Here is a 19,982-nt window from a genome sequence, read left to right as displayed (position 1 = left end):
ATCTCTGCTTCCTGGATTTAAGCCATCCTTCTACCTCAGCCTCCCTAGTAGCTGGGACTACAGCTGTCTGGCACCACACCCTGATTTTTATATTTTTGTTGGTAGATATGGCTAATTTGTTGACTGATTTTTAAATTTTTGTTGGTAGAGCTGGGGTTTTGCCATGTTGCGCAGGCTGGTCTCAAACTCCTGGGCTCAGGTGAACCACCACGCTCAGCCAGATTCCTTTTTATTGACCCATCTGATATCTGTCTTTCTAGATCACCACTACTAATTAGTTGGGTGATATTGAGCAAATCATTTGTTTTTTTTTCAACTATGAAATGATAGCAAGACAGATTTCCAGGTTTCCTTTTAACTCTGATATTCTATATGTGTATGAACCTAAGATGGAATTTGGAATTAATGAAAATAATGTCACTGGGTTAATTTGAGTAAGTTTGTTAAAATAAAGAGGTGAAACATTTTTTAGTTTATATGATGACTTTCTAGTCCATCTATAATTTTTATTTATTCTAGTAAATGTTATTTGTCTTCCTTATGTATATGAGATTTTTTCAATTAACAAAATATTTACAATGAAACCCAAAGAGCAATTGCTTTTTCACACCAAATATTTTTCTAATTAAAAAAGTCACTATTTGTTCCTATCCTTTGAATTATATATTCAGAACATAGAGATTTTTAAAAATAATGCCTGACAAACATATTATCATTATAAGGAAAGGCTTTAGTTTTTTAAACTCGATAATAGATACTATCTATAAACACAGCATGTTTTAGTCTTGCCAGAGACTGGCCATTGGCCAACAGATAGCTCCATCGAGAGAACATTTTAGTTCCTGCTATAGTATTTCAGTGAACAAACTGGTTAACTTGGTAAATTTTTTTCTACTGGATTATTATTAGATCATGAGTTTAAATCAAGCCCTGCAAACACATAAACATCAGTCCTTAAAATGTATGCTTCTTGCAGGGATGAAAAAAGAATAGGGGAAAAAGACAATTTTGTGTGTAAGAATAAATGTGAAATAAGAATAACTTGTTCACTTCTGGTATTAGAAACGTTGAGTGAAACTTTGATCTGTTGTGCTTTAAATTACTTTGTATATTTGGGTCACAAAAATATTAAAGTGAATAAAACAGTTAAAGTTACCTATTTTAGTGTATGTTCTGCTTTAACTGGTAAACATCAACGTGAAACCTTGACTCATCCTTTGCATTTTTTGTTTCTTCTCAAACTAGTTGTGTAAGAAACTATATTTATTCACTTACTATTTAAGATTATGTTTTTACGGAAAAATCAGAGTCTGACCTTCCTAGGTTACAAGGTTCTCAAGGTGGCCGGGTGCGGTGGCTCACACCTGTAATCCCAACACTTTGGGAGGCCAAGGTGGGCAGGTCACCTGAGGTCAGGAGTTAGAGAGCAGCTTGGCTAACATGTTCTACTAAAAATACAAAAAATTGGCCTGGGGTGGTGGCACCTGTAATCCCAGCTACTTGGGAGGCTGAGACAGGAGAATCGCTTAAACCCCGGAGGTGGAGGTTGCAATGAGCCAAGATTGCACCATTGCACTCCAGCTTGAGCAATGAGAGCAAAACTCCATCTTTAAAAAAAAAAGGCTCCCAAGGCAATCCCCAAATGCCATAATACCATAATGGAGTTATACTATCTATGATTCTTTAACATGTAATCACAAGTCAGCGGGTTTATGTGGAAAGACACTTTTAGAGTTCCACCTTAAAATGCTAAGAACTCATTTAGAAAGACAGAGTGACATTTGTGAAATGCATTGAATCTGGAGCCTAAAGACCTGGTTTTAACCCTTGACTGAGCTGTGTTTATTATCATTGTGACTTTGAGCAATTCTTTGACTTGTATAAACTTCCATTTTTTAATTTACAAAATGGAGATAATACTTATTCTAAACACCTTTTTTTAATGAAAATCAAATGAAATAATGATCCTGAAAATGTTTGAATTCTATTCTGTAGCTGTAAACCCTGAAATCTAGTCCAATGGCCCTGAAACAAGTGGGATAGTGATTTGGCAGCAGATAATAGATTCAGATTTGAGGATCTTGGCCTAGATATAGACTATAGGAGGAAGGATTCAGTCAAAATTGGGATTGACAGGGTAGAGAGGCTCCAAGGCCTTTATGTTCAGTAATAACATAGGGTTGATGTCATCTATTCCATTTCTTTCCCTTCCTCCAGCCCTCAAATTGGATACTAGAACTATGCAGGAAAAGTGACTCAGTGAAACAAAAACATAAGGTCCTCAGGAAGCACCAGGATCTGCAGAATCGGGGACTGAAAAACCCTTATTGTACAGAAAGGATTATTGCTTAGTCTGCCCAGCAAAATTGGCCATTTTTGTACTGGACATATCTAAATCAGGCAGAAGTTACTGCATGCCAATCCTGAAAGCTTGTTAGGGGATTATAACTTTTTTTTTTATTGCAAAGAATTCATACTAAAAGTAAATGTCACTTTGCTCTAAAATGTTTGGGATTGATTTCATAATTTTTCTCTTAGAACTTAAAAGAGAAAAGAAAGTTAAATTTCTTGAATACCTTCAGTGTCTTACCAAGTTAAGGAAAAAACTACAAATAGTTATATTCCTAAAATCATGTCAAAGGAGCAGTGAGTGGTACATGTCATTCCTTAATAACAGACTTCTTTTGTTTCCTATATACCTCTTTAATACAACCAAGGTTAGTGTTACAGTAATTCACATGTCCTATAAAATAGTGAAGTAATGCTATGAAAAATAGGCTCAGCAGGAATTTGCACATCTTGCATCCAAGTATGTCTCTTCTTGTGTCCTATTCTGTGCTGAAGAAAACATTAGCACGCTATGAACCGAAGCCAGATTATCAGTGGGTTAAGGCATCTCTCATCTTGTTCTTTGTCTTCTCTTCTTTAAGACTAGGGAATTGGTTATTGAATAAGGCTTCCAAGTCTAGCAATAATAACTCAAGGGTACCCTGAATCAACATCTATGGCTTTTCCCTAAATCCTGATCTTAGGGCCATCCATTTGTATTTTGAAATGATCAAGCTATATCCTTTACTCCAACTGAAAATTTACTTGCCTAATATTTCACCAGGTCTGCTGACAGGTGTATCAAAGAGAGACAGTACCTTTGGTGAAACCATTGTTTAGTTGGTTTTCACTTCATCCAGTTACCAACCAATCAAAGGTTTTTCCACCAATCATATTTTCATACCATTGATTGTATTAACCTAGCTTAAATCAAATCTAAAATATGTGTGCTTATTACAATTATTGAATGGTTTCATATGAGGGTTGTTGGGTTTTGTAAAAAAACAGGAAGCTTATTTAAAAATTTTTTTAAAGTAGGCTTCTCTGAAAATTAGTTTTAACAGTGTGTTTGAAAAAAAAAAAAAAAAAAAAAAAAAAAAAAAAAAAAAAAGGAGGCATACCTAGTGGGTATTTCAGAGAGTAATTTGGAAATATTCACTCCAGTTGAATAATGTATTCTCCATGACTCACTAATTGATGTGGCTACACATGAAAACATGCAAGAATGTTCACTGACACATTGTAAGAGAAAAAAAAAAAAGAAAGAAAATTGGAAACTACATCTATCACTAGAATAGATACATAAATTGTGGCATGCAAATACAATGGAATACTGTGCCAATTGTTAAAATTGATGAACTGGAAATACCTGTTAGACAAATCTCAGAAACCATAGTAAGAAACGTTACAGACTGGGCACAGTGGCTCACACTTGTAATCTCAGCACTTTGGGAGGCTGAGGCAGGCAGATTGCTTGAGCCCAGGACTTCTAGACCAGCCTGGTCAACATGGCAAAGCCCCATCTCTACAAAAAATACACAAATTAGCAGGGCATGGTGGCATGCACCTGTGGTTCCAGCTACTCGGGAGGTTGAGGTGGGAGGATCACTTGAGCCTAGGAGGCTGAGGTTGTCAAGAGCCAGGATGGCACCACTGCACTCCAGCCTGGGTGACTGAGTGAGACCTGTCAAATAAATAAATAAATAGGAACATTACAAAAGAATACATATAGTAGAAAGCTATTTGTAGAAAGTATAAAAGTATGTAGAATTATTTAATGGATTGATGCATACATATGTGGAAAATGTTTAAAACCATACTTGTGGCCGGGTGTGGTGGCTCACGCCTGTAATCCCAGCACTTTGGGAGGCCAAGGCGGGCAGATCACGAGGTCAGAAGATTGAAACCATTCTGGCTGACACGGTGAAGCCCTGTCTCTACTAAAAATACAAAAAATTGGCTGGGCGTGGTGGCAGGCGCCTGTAATCCCAGCTACTTGGGAGGCTGAGTCAGGAGAATGGCGTGAACCCAGGAAGTGGAGCTTGCAGTGAGCCGAGGTTGCACCACTGCACTCCAGCCTGGGGGACAGAGCAAGTTCTCCGTCTCAAAAATATAAATAAACAATAAAACAAATAAAACCATACTTGCAACTGGCAAACACCAAATGCAAATTCTGGTTACCTCTAATGCTGGAAGCAAAGAGGAATGCAATCTGGGAGGGGTATACTTGGGATTGTCATTCAGATTTTTAAAGTTTTACTCATGATGCTCGAAGAGGGAGGGACGTTGGCTTTTTGTTTTTGTTTTAATTTGTTCTTTATACTTATATGCTTAAATTATTTTATATATGGGTTGTTATAAATGTGAGCTATGTTAAATATAAACTAAAATCCAAAGTATAACTAAAATGAAACTATCAATAGTACACTTAATACTTGAGTCCGGGGTTTGTGCTTCCAAATTCCATTCCTTTTCTTCCATATCTTTTTGCTTTCCTTTATAATTATATGCTAAATCAATCTTTGTATGTGTATACCATATGTGGTAAACTCCTTAAAATTATTTAATTAATGAAATGCATTTATATGTCCTGTAAAATCATACTTGCCCCATGATAGGTCTTTTCCTTCCTAGATGGTGCAAACTTAGTCCATCCTTCATTCCATGCTTAGTTTTCTTAAATTCTCAATTAGAGTTCAAATTAATGAGGGTTCTATTTCAGTAAAATTCTTTTGTAAAAAAGAAAATGAATTAAGATTCCTGTTTCAAGGAATTATATAAGAAAATTGTAGTGAAATAGAAATATTTCAACCCTTTAGATTTTATTTCAAAAAGAATTTTAACTTATGTTAGCCATGTAGTTGATTATGGATGGTACCTTTTTAAAAAACAGAAGAATTGACAGTATTCTAATAAGAGTTTAAAGCAAGGTTTGCGTTTGACAAACCCAGACACACATGGTCTAACTTTCAGATGGTGGAATACTAGCTGTATTACTTATGGCTTGCATTTTGCAATGTATTCATGAATATAGCCAATAAAAATTTGCAACACCTAAGAGCTTTCATATCTGAAATCCGTAAGGCAGATAACAACACGTTTCCCTAATGTTTATGTTGTTCATAGATAGATATCAGTGAGATTCTCTAGATATTTGCATTCTAACATACATGCAGACTGAAAGGCTTTATTATAGCTTAATTTCATTTACTTAAAAGATAACTTTATTGAACACAGTATGACTAAATCACTATGCTAGGAATTACAGGTAACAGGTTAATAAAACATAGTCCCTTCCTAAAGGAACTCACAGTTTAGTGAATGAAAAAAACTAGAAAACTTCGTTATAGGAGTACAGAGAAGACAGCAAGTAATTCTGCAATGAGTGCCTATCAGTATGGACTTGGATAGCGATATTTGTGTTGGTTCCTGGAGAATGATTGAGTTTACCAACAGGGAAGAAGAGGAGATGCGTATTTCGGCCCAGGGCATGGCCAGATGAAAGAGAAAAGATAAAATGCATATTATACTTTTGAGAAGTTCTATAGCTAGATATAGCTAGTATACAAAATGTATGTTTTGTTGGAGAGAGAAGTTGCTACTGATTGAAAGTCATATTGTGAAACAGTTTGAAAGGAGTTCTGAAGATTTTAGAGCAGGTCATTGATAGTGATCAGATCTTTGTTTTATAAAGTTGTGTGAAAGATTAATTGGATAGGAAGAGAACAAAGGGATAATTTGGTAACTTTTAGATGGATAACTGAGATTTCCACTGGAATGATTATCTGGATAGTGGTACCCAGTTAACCAAGATAGAAAATAAGGAGGAGGAAAGGACAATGACATTGAAATTTTGTTTGGAACATGTTACTCTGAGGTGCTTTCGGAACACCAAGTTGGAGACGTCCAGTAAAAAGGTAAAATCCATTCTGGATTTTAGTGAAAAATTAGGGCCAACTAATTAGAATACAAGCATATGCACAGGTTATGGGTAATAGTTTAAGGTAAGGGAACAGAAGGGAAACCTTGTGGGTGAGAAGAGACAAATGAAGATGGAATCCTAGGGAACATCATGCTTTAGGAGACAACAAAGAAAAAGGCCAAATAAAAGGAGTGAAAAAGGGAGGTGAGTCATAAAGCGTGTTGTCAGGAAACTCACAGGTTACTGAGGTTAACAGACAAATCATTAATGTAGTAAGTGCTGAACTAGAGACAAATCCACCAAGTGCTCCTGGGTGACAAAGATCTCTTACAGAAGATATACATATGTAACCTTGGAACTGAATCTGAATCTGGAAGAATGAATTTGCCTAGGTGGCTGGAGTAGAAGAATGACATTCCTAGCAGAGAAACTAGTATACCTGAAGGGTTGGGGTATGAAAGAACTGGAGTATTGCTGAAACAGTAGTTCAATGTAGGGCTTAAGTATAGCATGTGTAAACAGATCTGATATTGAGAAGTATGTTGGTGACACACTGTCATGGGAAAATTGTAGTAATGATTCCTTAACTTGTTTTCCAATCTTTTTGTGTCCCAGTACATGTAGAAAAGTGGCAATACCTCTAGTGCGTTCTAGGGTACACAGAGAATGCTGAAGGAGGTTAGAGGCACTCAAGTCCAGGAGCTCCAGCTACCACAGGCCCCAGTTGGCCTTGAGGATTCATGTGGGGCAGTATCACAGCACACCTCTGACCCATTTGTGGCAAATTAGTGAGGGAGCTCTGACTTAGCTACCATAAAGATAACAGATTTGATCCTTATGGATCACAAACCCTAAGTGGAATTTAATTTTGGACAGCACAGGAAGGCTCATTAAGAAAAGTGATCGTTTCAAAATGCAAAAGTGGTACACTGAGAAATAGTAAGGAATTTCAAGAACAATCCATGAAGCAAACAAACAAAAAGGCCTAATTTGTTGTTATATGTCACTTGGAGGTAGCCAAACTCAAGATTAAAGGCACAGTCCTCCAGACTAAGTTGGCCCAAGATTTCTGACACCAACTGTAACTTTACGGGTTTCCCAAAACCACTTGCCAGTTCAGAGAACTCAGAAAAGCACTGTGCTTAGGATTACAGTTTTAGCAAAATGATACAAATTAGAACCAGCCAAAGGAAGATACACCTAGGGCAGATTCTGGGAGGGTTCCAAATGTGAAACTTTTGGGTTACCCTACTGGCATGAAAATCTGGCAATATGCATGGAGTATTGCCAGCCAGGGAAGCTCACTGAACCTCGACATCCAGAGTTTTTATTGAGGCTTCATCATAAGACCTTGACTGTTTGAACTCTTGCCACATGGTTGAACGCTAGCCACATAGTTGAACTCAGTCTCCAGCCCTCCCCTGTCTCGAGAGGTCAGTCTGATATTAAGTGGCTCAGCGCCCCAACCCTCTAATCACATGGTTGGTCTTTCTAGCTTGGCCAGCCTTATCCTGAGTTATCTCCTTAGCATAAGCTGTCTGAAGGCCTGTCATGAGTCACCTCAGTGGCATAAATTATCAGGTGTGGTCCCAAAGGGCCCACCATGAATAACAAAGGCACTTTTATCACTGGGGAAATTCCAAGGGTTTAGAGGTGGCCTCTCAAGAGCTAAGAGAAAGTCCTAAGCTCTCTTGAGGTTAGATCAAATTCTTTACTACACATATGCCAATTAAGTGTTTTATTCATCCAACATGTGTTTATTCAGACCAGAATATGAAGCCATGGATATAGTGGTAAACAAGATGGGCAAACGTCCTGCCCTGAGAAAGTTTATAGTTGACTGGGAAAATAAAGAAAAATTGCCTCAAAGTATGTAATTACAATATACCAAGCGCTTTGCTTTTTGTAACATAGTTTTGCCTGTTTGGAAGTATCTGTAGATACAAGTTGTCTTTATTTGTCATTATTTCTCTGGTTATGAACATAAACACTATTATTTGACATTTGCTAAACTCCACATTTCCACCTTTTTTCCTCTGTACCATTATAACTTAAAACCTAAAAGAGTTACTTTCAATATTTGGCACAGCTTAAGATTTAGATACCGGAACCACTTTTCTCCTTTAGCAAGAGGTAGAAGGATGATTTTCATCATCTGTACTCTATGCCGTTTACTTTCCTTCAGTTGGCATTAAGGACCATCACTTTGTCACTTGATGACGATGCCAGGGTGAAGCTAGCATGGAATGTCAGTAGCTAGCATGGAATTTCCTATGACCAGCAAAAAGATGACATTAAGTTTGGCAGCATGACCAAGAAGCCCTGTACTCATGCCCCCCAGCTCCCCATGGATTTATAGGCTGAAGGATAGGAAGAAGTAACCCCATTTGCAATCCACTTGAATTTGGGCACCCAGAGTGGTACAAAGAAAAGCCACAAAGCAAATGTAGCTTCTGCAGTTTTTATCATTTGTCCTATTAAATTCCTTATCAAAAGAATATGGAAAATTGGCTAGCAAGTAGGCTTACAGATTTTTGCCATTGTCGAAAATTGGCAGCCAGTGGACTTACAACTCTCCATGAGTCAGGGATAAGTCCCTGACCCAGTTTGTGTTGTAGGAACTCAATTGGGAAACAGAGAAGGCTCTTCTCAGGCCTTTTTTTGGTGTGGAAGTCACTCTACTGGTTTTAAAACAATAATAAGAAAAAAAGAAACCATAATTCATGAAGAAGTATCTGATTCACTCCATCTGAAATCTACTAAAGCAGTATTTGGAATTATTAGGATAATTGTGCATATAATAATAACTATTGTGATTGAAGTTCGTTGCATTGTATTTAGGATTTCAGTTTCTCTTGACTAGTCTTATCTTAGATATATCCTCCCCAACCACCCCCCTACCAGTTCTCCTCCTCACTCTCTTTTAATTGCCACTAGGGTATTTTAGTTTTGTTTTCCAATCTCTTATATCGGCAGAGTGCTAGACTTTTTTAAAATTGGTCTGCAAGGAGAGATTGCTTTGAGGGACATCTTTGTTGAATATGTACATTTACTAAGTTATATGCCAGACGTTTCATGAATATGTGATCTCATTAAAAAAATGATATTATATGATAAAGTTTTTCTAATATAGGAGAAGAACTATCTTATTTTTTTTTTTTTTTTTGAGACAAACTTTCATTCTTGTTGTTCAATGGTGTGATCTCAGCTCACCACAACCTCCGCCTCCCAGGCTCAAGCAATTCTCCTGCCTCAGCCTCCTGAGTAACAGGGACTACAGGCATGAGCCACCACGCCCAGCTAATTTTGCATTTTTAGTAGAGATGGGGTTTCTTCATGTTGGTCAGGCTGGTCTCGAACTCCCAACCTTAGGTGATCTGGCCGTCTCAGCCTCCCAAAGTGCTGGGATTACAGGTGTGAGCCACCACACCCGGCGAAGAACTATGTTTAAATTTTTTTTTTTTTAACACTTTATAAAGTTAAGGTATATTCGGGCCCCAGGCTAAGAGACAAGTCCAGCTAAGATCAAATTCCTTTGAGTTTAGAAGAGGGAGAAATTGTAAGTCAAAATTAAAAATAATTTTGTCATTTTAAATTTAGGAAAAATCCTTTATTTGTTCTGATGAAAATGTCAGTAGTCATGGAACTGTGGTAAAAATAATGAAAAAATCACTGGCCTGGGTCTGCTTAAATTGAAAACATTTTTAAATTAAAGTGTGACAGTATTTTGTGCTTCCATTGCCTAGCCACGTCCCATCTTATTCCTTTATTCAATTCTTCTCTGGGTATGAGGTTGCTTTAATTCTTAAATTAAACCTTAAGGTATGTCATCCTGCTGCTTGATCTTTCTATTTCTATGCTACTTCTGAGGGACTCATAACAGACCATTTTCATCTCTCCTTTTCCTAGATTACTAAAAGGAGCTACTTTTTAAAAAGAGATTGTTATTTATTTTTAGTTGGAGGTTTTTTATTGCAAAATATTTTTTAATTGGCTTAAGCAAATATGTGCCAGTTTGTCCTAACTGGCAGGCGGTGCTCATAATGTTAGTTGTTAGTATTACAGTAAAATTCCCCACAGTGACAAATCCACTGGATCAGATGCTAATTATAGTTATTAATGAACTAGCAATTATTTGTGGCAAAAAACCCAGGTCACCTAAAAAAAAACAAAGGAAATATGCACAGAAATCTGCAAGAGATTGAAGGATTAAAGAGGTTGTGGTAAAGAAAGCCTTGGGCCTTTCGTCATCCCCTCCTCCTTTGTGGTAAGTAGTTCCACTGGCTGTGAGTTCACTCATTTCAGAGCTGAGAGTTCACTGAACATCTATCCACTTTTCCTTACGATTATGATTTTTAGCTTTTATTATAATTAAATATACCACAGTAGGAAATAAGAATATTTTTAAAATATAGCTTATTTTAAAAATGTAGTTTGTTTTTAAAAGATTCATCTTTTCAGGCAGTTTTGTCATCTTCAGTGAAAAGGTATAAATAAATGAGTTTCTGAAATTCTGTCTTTTAAAAAACAGAAATTATGTATTTAAAAAAGCAGTTCATAGTCACACAAATTTGATGGAACTTTGTGTGACTATGAATTGCTATATTTCAAATTTTGTTGCTACTGTTGAATTGTGGTACTGAAATGAAGAATATAGCTTTTAAGCTTTATGGTATCTTAGATTATGCATTGGTCAATCATATATCAAATATTACTTAATTACAGTTCAGCCAAGTTAACTTCTGTTACCACTGTTCCCCTTAAAAAGCGTACCAAATTTTTTTCTGAACACATGGCAGGGCATGGTATGGAAATTAATAATTCTTATTCTTTTTTTTTTTTTTTTTTTGAGATGGAGTCTCGCTCTGTTGCCCAGGCTGGAGTGCAGTGACCGGATCTCAGCTCACTGCAAGCTCCGCCTCCCGGGTTTACGCCATTCTCCTGCCTCAGCCTCCCGAGTAGCTGGGACTACAGGTGCCCGCCATCTCGCCCGGCTAATTTTTTTTGTATTTTTTAGTAGAGACAGGGTTTCACCGTGTTAGCCAGGATGTTCTCGATCTTCTGACCTCGTGATCCACCCGTCTCGGCCTCCCAATAATTCTTATTCTAACAGTATTAAATCTCTTAACATGAGAAACCTGACCTAAACATGGAAGATGTTATTATGATATTTACAACAACTTTATTTCTCTTTGAAGGAAGAGAAAATGAGTTTAGCTGTAGGATACATGTCCAGTGAACACTAAGAATTTATTACTACAGGCAGGAGAGTATGGAGTAAAAACAAGTACAGTATATAACCCTAATATCAAAGAAAAGTAAAAACCACTTATCTTAGAATATATCAGACTTGGGCTGGGCGCGGTGGCTCACGCCTGTAATCCAAGCACTTTGGGAGGCTGAGGCAGGTGGATCACGAGGTCAGGAGTTCAAGAGCAGCCTGAACAACATGGTGAAACCCTGTCTCTACTAAAAATATAAAAATTAGCTGGGCGTGGTGGCACGCTCCTGTAATCCCAGCTACTCAGGAGGCTGAGGCAGGAGAATTGCCTGAACGTGGGAGGCAGAGGTTGTAATGAGCAGAGATTGCACCATTGCACTCCAGCCTGGGCGATGGAGTGAGACTCCATCTCAAACAAACAAACAAACAAAAATTAGACACATTGTTACTCAAATCATTCAGGGAATGTAATTATATATAGCTGTTATAAACCTATCAGTAAGGATTAGTTCCATAAACTTGCAGCTGTTTTATGTTACTGAATTTATGACCTTTCCCATCCAAATGTTAATATGGAAGATGTGCTTTACACTTTTATACAAATAATAAATACTCCCCCCAAAAAACAAAACAAAATTTCAGCAAATTCCAATTTAGAAGTCATATACCTTAGATTAAGAAAGATTTAAAAGCGATGCCAGACAAATATGTGCATCTTTCTTGAATTCTGATTCATCTCTAAAACGACATGCATGAAATAGCCAAGGAAATGTGAATACTGTATTTTAGGTGAAATTAGAGGAATTTTTGTTTTATATCATTTTTAGATGTGATACTATTATATGTTTTCTTTCAAAATCTTCATCTGTTACATATACAAACTGAAGTATTTATTGATGAAATAATGTATGGAATTTACTTTTAAATAATTCAGAAGCTGAGTAAAAGATTAGGTTAAACAAGATGGGCTAAGTGTTGGTAATTTTGAAATTTAGTGCTCGGTACCCAGTGGTTCATTATATTAGTGTCTCTGCTCCTGTATGCATTTGAAAATTTTTCATAATGCGTTTTTAAATGCATAATTTCAGAAACTCATTCATTTACATATTTTCACTGAAGATTTGACATTCATGCTTCATAGAATATGTGACCTGACACAATATCTTATAAATAATAAACTAGTACATCAAAATTTAAATTCTGTTCAGGCTGTCATCTATGAAATTAGGGAACAAGAATAGATTATTTCTGGAGTCCCTTCCAACTCTGAATTTCTAGAAATCTAAAGAAATTAAGTGGAGAGGCCGGTGTGGTAGCTCACGCCTATAATCCCAGCAGTTTGGGAGGCTGAGTTGGGGGGATCACGAGGTCAGGAGATCGAGACCATCCTGGCTAACACAGTGAAACCCCATCTCTACTAAAAATACAAAAAGTTAGCCGGGCATGGTGGCGGGCGCCTGTAGTCCCAGCTACTCGGGAGGCTGAAGCAGGAGAGTGGCGTGAACCCAGGAGGTCGAGCTTACAGTGAGCCGAAATCATGCCACTGCACTCCAGCCTGGGCAACACAGCGAGGCTCCATCTCAAATTAAAAAAGAAGAAATTAAGTGGAGAGACTTCAAATAGCTTCAGTAAACATCATCAGCATAGGGGAAGGATTGCCTTGTCTTTTACATTAGAAATATAGATGTAATGATATTGGAACCTGAGTTTCTGGAAGATAGGACAGGACCTTTTTATACTCCAAGTGCTTAATACATAATAGGTGCTCCTCAAATGTGTTTTGAATGAATTAATCCTTCCTGTTTTCCAGAGTCATTAGTATAGAACCCATTAACACTGCTATCAGTTTAATCTATTGGTTTTTTTTAATGTGTATTTTTATTTTATTTATTTTAAGTTCCAGGATACATGTACAAGATGTGCAGGTTTGTTACATAGGTAAACATGTGCCATGGTGGTTTGCTGCAGTATCAACCCACCACCTAGGTATTAAGCCCAGTATGCATTAGCTATTTATCTTGATATTCTCCCTCCTCCCATGCCCCCTGACAGACCCCAGTGTATGTTGTTCCCTTCCCCGTGTCCATGTGTTATCAATCTTCAGCTCCCACTTGTAAGTGAGAACATGCAGTGTTTGGTTTTCTGTTCCTGTGTTAGTTTGCTGAGGTTAATGGCTTCTAGCTCCAGCCATATCCCTGTCAAGGACATGATCTTGTTCCTTTTTATGACTGCGTAGTATTTCATGGAGTGTATGTACCACATTTTCTTTATCCATCTATTATAGATGGGCATTTGGGTTGATTCCGTGTCTTTGCTATTGTGAACAGTGCTGCAATGAACATATGTGTGCACGGATCTTTATAACAGAATGATTTATATTCTTTTGAGTATATACCCAGTAATGCGATTGGTGGGTCAAATGGTATTTCTGCCTCTAGATTGCTGAAGAATCACCACATTGTCTTCCACAACAGTTGAACTAATTTGCATTTCCACCAACACTGTAAAAGCATTCCTATTTCTCCATAGCTTTGCCAGCATCTGTTGTTTCTTGACTTTTTAATAATTGCCATTCCGCCTGGCATGAGATGGTGTTTCATTGTGGTTTTGCTTTGCATTTCTCTAATCATCAGTGATGAGCTTTTTTCGTGTTTGTTGGCCACATAAATGTCTTTTGAGAAGTGTCTGTCCATGTCCTTTGCCCACTTTTTAATGGCATTGTTTTTTTTCTTGTAAATTTGTTTAATTTCCTTTTAAATTCTGGATATTAGACCTTGTTCAGATGGATAGATTGCAAAAATCTTCTCCCACTCTGTAGGTTGCTTGTTCACTCTGATGATAGTTTCTTTTGCTGTGCAGAAGCTCTTTCGTTTAATTAGATCCCATTTGTCAATTTTTGGTTTTGCTGTAGTTGCTTTTGACATTTTCATCATAAAATCTGCCTGTGCCTGTGTCCTAAATGGTATTGCCTAGATTTTCTTTTAGGGTGTTTACAGTTTTGGGTTTTACATTTTAGTTTTTTTTTTTTTTTTCTTGAGATGGAGTCTCACTCTGTTGCCCAGGCTGGAGTGCAGTAGCGTGATCTCGGCTCACTGCAAGCTCCACCTCCTAAGTTCAAGTGATTCTCCTGCCTCAGCCTCCCAAGTATCTGGGATTACAGGTGTGCACCACTATATCTGGCTAATGTTTGTATTTTTAGTAGAGGCGGGGTTTCACCATGTTGGCCAGGCTGTTCTTGAACTCCTGACCTCAGGTGATCCACCTGGCTCGACCTCCCAAAGTGCCGGGATTACAGGCATGAGCCACCACACCCAACCACATTTAAGTTTTTATTCCATCTTGAGTTAATTTTTGTATAAGGTATAAGGAAAGGGATCCAGTATTAATTTTCTGGATATGGCTAGCCAGTTCTCCCAGCACCTTTTATTAAATAGGGAATCCTTTCCCCATTGCTTGTTTTTGCCTGGTTTGTCAAAGATCAGATGGTTGTAGATGTGTGGTCTTATTTCTGAGTTCTCTATTTTATTCCATTGGTCTATGTGTCTGTTTTTGTACCAGTACCATGCTGTTTGGGTTACTGTAGCCTTGTAGTATAGTTTGAATGAAGTCAGCTAGAGTGATACCGTCAGCTTTGTTCTTTTTGCTTAGAATTATCTTGGCTATACAGACTCTTTTTGGTTCCATATGAATTTTAAAGTAGTTTTTTCTAATTTTATGAAGAATTTCAATGGTAGTTTAATGGGAATAGCATTGAATCCATAAATTACTTTGGGCAGTATGGCCATTTTCATGATACTGATTCTTCCTATCTATGAGCATGGAATGTTTTTCCATTTGTTTGTGTCCTCTCTGATTTCCTTGAGCAGTGGTTTGTAGTTCTTCTTGAAGAGATCCTTCACTTCCCTTGTTAGCTATATTCCTAGGTGTTTTATTCTCTTTGTAGCAATTGTGAATGGGAGTTCATTCATGATTTGGCTCTCTGCTTTTCTGTTGTTGGTGTATAGGAATGCTTGTGATTCTTGCACATTGATTTTGTATACTGAGACTTTGCTAAAGTTGCTTACAGCTTAAGAAGCTTTTGAGCTGAGATGATGGGTTTTCTAGTTATAAGATCATGTCATCAGCAAACAGAGGCAGTTTGACTTCCTCTTTTCCTATTTTAATACCCTTTCTTTCTCTTGCCTGACTGACCTGGCGAGAACTTCCAATACTATGTTGAATAGAAGTGGTGAGAGAGAGAGCATCCTTGTCTGGTTTTCAAGGGGAATGCTTCCAGCTTTTGCCCATTCAGTATGATAATTGGCAGTGGGTTTGCCATAAATGACTTAATTATTTTGAGGTATGTTCCATCAGTACCTAGTTTATTGAGAGTTTTTAACATGAAGGAATATTAAATTTTGTCAGAGGCCTTTTCTGCATCTGTTGAGATAATCATGTGGTTTTTGTCTTTAGTTCTGTTTATGTGATGAATTATGTTTATTGATTTGCATATGTTGAACAAGCTTTGCATGCTGGGTATGAAGCTGACTTAATCATGGTGGGTAAGCTTTCTGACATGCTGCTGGATTTGGTTTGCCGTTATTTTATTGAGGATTTTTGCATTGATGTTCATCAGGTATATTGGCCTGAAGTTTTCTTTTTTTGTTGTCATCTCTGACAGGTTTTGGTATCAGGATGATGCTGGCTTCTTAAAATGAGTTAGGGAGGAATCCCTCCTTTTCAATTGTTTGGAATAGTTTCAGAAGAAAGGGTATCAGCTCCTCTTTGTATTTCTGGTAGAATTCAACTATAAAACCATCTGGTCCTGGGCTTTTTTGGATTGGTAGGCTATTTCTTACTGCCTCAATTTCAGAACGTTTTGGTCTATTCAGGGATTCAACTTCTTCCTGGTTCAGTCTTGGTAGGGTGTATGTGTCCAGGAATTTACCCATTTCTTCTAGATTTTCTAGTTTATTTACATAGAGGTGCTTATAGTATTCTCTGATGCTTGTTTGTATTTCTGTGGGGTCAGTGGTAATGTCCCCTTTATCATTTTTTATTATATCTATTTGATTCTTTTCTTCTTCTTCTCCTTCTCCTTCACCTTCTTCTCCTTCTCCTTCTTCTCCTTCTTCTCCTTCTTCTCCTTCATGGAGTTTCACTCTTGTTGCCCAGGCTGGAGTGCAATGGTGCAATCTCGGTTCACTGCAACCTTTGCCTCCCAGGTGCAAGAGGTTCTCACCTTCTTCTTCTTCTTCTCCTTCTTCTCCTTCATGGAGTTTCGCTCTTGTTGCCCAGGCTGGAGTGCAGTGGTGCAATCTCGGTTCACCGCAACCTTTGCCTCCCAGGTTCAAGAGATTCTCCTGCCTCAGCCTCACAAGTAGCTGGGATTACAGGCATGTGCCATGCCTAGCTAATTTTGTATTTTTAATAGAGACAGGTTTCTCCATGTTGGTCAGGCTGGTCTCAAACTCCTGACCTCAGGTAGTCTGCCTGCCTCATCCTCCCAAAGTGCTGGGATTACAGATGTGAGCCACTGCATCTGGCCTCTTTTCTTTTTTATTAGTCTAGCTAGTAGTCTGTTTTATGAATTTTTTTTTTTCCCCAAAAAACCAGCTCCTGGATTCATTGATTTTTTTGTAAGGGTTTTTCATGTGTCTGTCTCCTTCAGTTCTGCTCTGAACTTGGTTATTTCTTGTCTTCTGCTAGGTTTGGGGTTTGTTTGCTCTTCGTTCTCTAGTTCTTTTAGTTGTGATGTTAGGATGTCAATTTGAGAGCTTTCTAGCTTTTTCATGTGGTCATTTAGTGCTATAAATTTCCCTCTTAACACTGCTTTGGCTGCATCCCAGAGATTCTGTTAACATTGTCTCGTTGTTCTTATTGGTATCAAATAACTTCTTGGTTTCCGCCTTAATTTCATTATTTACCCAGGAGTCATTCAGGAGCAGGTTCTTCAGTTTCCGTGTAGTTGTGTGGTTTCAAGTGAATTTCTTAACCTTGAGTTCTAATTTGATTGCGCTATGGTCTGAGAGACTGTTATGATTTCACTTATTTTGCATTTGCTGAGGAGTGTTTTACTTCCAATTACGTGATTGATTTTAGAGTAAGTGCCATGTGGTACCGGGAAGAATGTATATTCTATTGTTTTGGCGTGGAGAGTTCTGCGTGGGTATCTATCAGGTCCACTTGATCCAGAGTTGAGTTCAAGTTCTGAATATCTTTTTAGATTTTCTGTCTCGATGATCTGTCTAATATTGACAGTGGGGTGTTTAAGTCACCCACTATTACAGTGTGGGAGTCTTAAATCTCTTTGTAGGTCTCTAAGAACTTATTTTATGAATCTGGGTGCTCCTGTATTGGGTATATATATATATTTAGGATAGTTAGGTCTTCTTGTTGAATTGAGCCTTTTACCATTATGTAATGCCCTTCTTTGTCTTTTTTGATCTTTGTTGGTTTACAGTCTGTTTCGTCAGAAAGTAGGGTTTCAACCCCTGCTTTTTTCTGTTTTCCATTTGCTTGGTAGATTTTCCTCCATCCCTTTATTTTGAGCCTGTGTGTGTCTTTGCACACAAGATGAATCTCTTGACTATGACACACCAGTGGGTCTTGACTCCTTATTCCAGCTTGCACTTATGTGTCTTTTAATTGGGGCATTTAGCCCATTTACATTTAAGGTTAATATTATTATGTGTAAATTTGATCCTGTCATCATGATGCTAGTTGGTCATTCTGCAGACTTGTTAATGTAGTTGCTTCATAGTGTTACTGGTCTGTGTACTTCAGTATGTTTCTGTAGTGGCTGGTAGCAGTTTTTTCCTTTCCATATTTAGTGCTTCCTTCAGGAGCTCTTGCAAGGCAGGTCTGGTGGTGACAAATTCCCTCAGCATTTGCTTGTCTCAAGAGGATTTTATTTCTACTTCGCTTAGGAAGCTTAGGTGGGCCAGATATGAAATTCTGGGTTGGAAATTATTTTCTTTAAGAATGTTGAATATTGGCCTCCAGTCTCTTCTGGCTTGTAGGGTTTCTGCTGAGAGGTCTGCTGTCAGTCTGATGGGCTTCCCTTTGTAGGTGATCTGGCCTTTCTGTCTGGCTGCCCTTACCACTTTTTCTTGCATTTCAACCTTGGTGAATCTGACGATTATGTGTCTTGGGGTCGATCTTCTCATGGAGTATCTTACTGGGGTTCTCTGGATTTTCTGAATTTGCATGTTGGCCTGTCTTGCTAGGCTGGGGAAGTTCTCCTGGATGATATCCTGAAGTGTGTTTTCCAACTTGGTTTCATTCTCTCCCATCTCTTTTAGGTACCCCAATCATTCATAGGTTAGGTCTTTTTATATAATCCCATAATTCTTGGAGGTTATGTGTGCTCCTTTTCGTTCATTTTTCGCTAATTTTGTCTGCCTGTGTTATTTCAGCAAGATAACCTTCAAGCTCTGAAATTCTTTCCTCCACTTGGTCTGTTTGACTATTGATACTTGTGGGTTGCATCGTGAAGTTCTCATGTTGTGTTTTTCAGCTCCTTCAGGTCATTTATATTCCTGTGTAAACTGGTTATTCCGGTTAACAGCTCCTGTAGTGTTTTATCGTGGTTCTTAGCTTCTTTGCATTGGGTTAGAACATGCTCCTTTAGCTCAGCGAAGTTTGTTATTACCCACCTTCTAAAGCCTACTTCTGTCAGTTTGTCCATCTCAGCCTCAGCCAGTTCTGTACCCTTGCTGGAGAGGTGTTGCAATAATTTGGAGGAGAAGAGGCACTCTGGCTTTTTGAGTTTTCAGCATTTTTCCATTGATTCTTTCTCATCTTTGTGACTTTACCTCCAGTCTTTGAGGCTGCTGGCCTTTGGATGGGGTTTTTGTGGGGACTTTTTGGTTGATGCTGTTGTTGCTTGCTGTTTGTTTTCTTTTAACAGTCGGGCCCCTCTTCCGTAGAGCTGCTGCGGTTTGCTGGGCCCACTCCAGACCTTATTGTCCTGGGTCCCTCCTACACCTGGAGGTGTCACCAGTGGAGGCTACAGAACAGCAAAGGTGGCTGCCTTCTCCTTCCTCTGGGAGCTTCATCCCAAAGGGGCACCAACCTGATGCCAGCAGGAATGCTCCTGTGTAAGGTGTCTAGCGACCCCTGTTGGGAGGTCTCACCCAGTCGGAGCATGGGATCAGGGACCTGCTTAAGGAAACACTCTGGCCACCCCTTGGTGCAGGGGTTGAGCTGTGCTGGGGGGAATCCCACTCATCCAGACTGCCAGGATTCCTCAGAGCTAGCAGGAGGAAGGACCAAGTCCACTGATCCGCAGAGACCAGGGCTGCCCCTCCCCAGAGTGGTTTTGTCCAGGGAGATCAGAGTTCTATCAGTAAACCCCTGGTTGGAGTTGCTGAAATTCCTGCAGGGAGGCCTCGCTCAGTGAGGAGGATGGGTCCATGCTCAGTTTAAAGAGGCAGTCTGGCCATGATCTGCCACAGCCACTGTGCCGCGCTGTGGAGAATTCCGCCGGGGTCGAAACCACCCAGTCTCCCTGGCACTGGCAGGGGAAAA

The 19,982-nt window shown here is 38.6% G+C and overlaps 1 protein-coding gene across 2 annotated transcripts in view; it reads left to right on the top strand.

Annotated features, from left to right (window-relative positions):
- Window positions 1–19,982, top strand: part of AP3B1 (adaptor related protein complex 3 subunit beta 1) — a 314,641-nt gene that overhangs the window by 230,918 nt on the left and 63,741 nt on the right. The window lies entirely within an intron of this gene.

This window comes from Piliocolobus tephrosceles, chromosome 4, assembly GCF_002776525.5.
Source record: "Piliocolobus tephrosceles isolate RC106 chromosome 4, ASM277652v3, whole genome shotgun sequence".
NCBI classification, from domain to species: domain Eukaryota; kingdom Metazoa; phylum Chordata; class Mammalia; order Primates; family Cercopithecidae; genus Piliocolobus; species Piliocolobus tephrosceles.
Note: the sequence above shows the minus strand (reverse complement) of the source record. Positions and strands in the feature narration are given on the sequence as shown.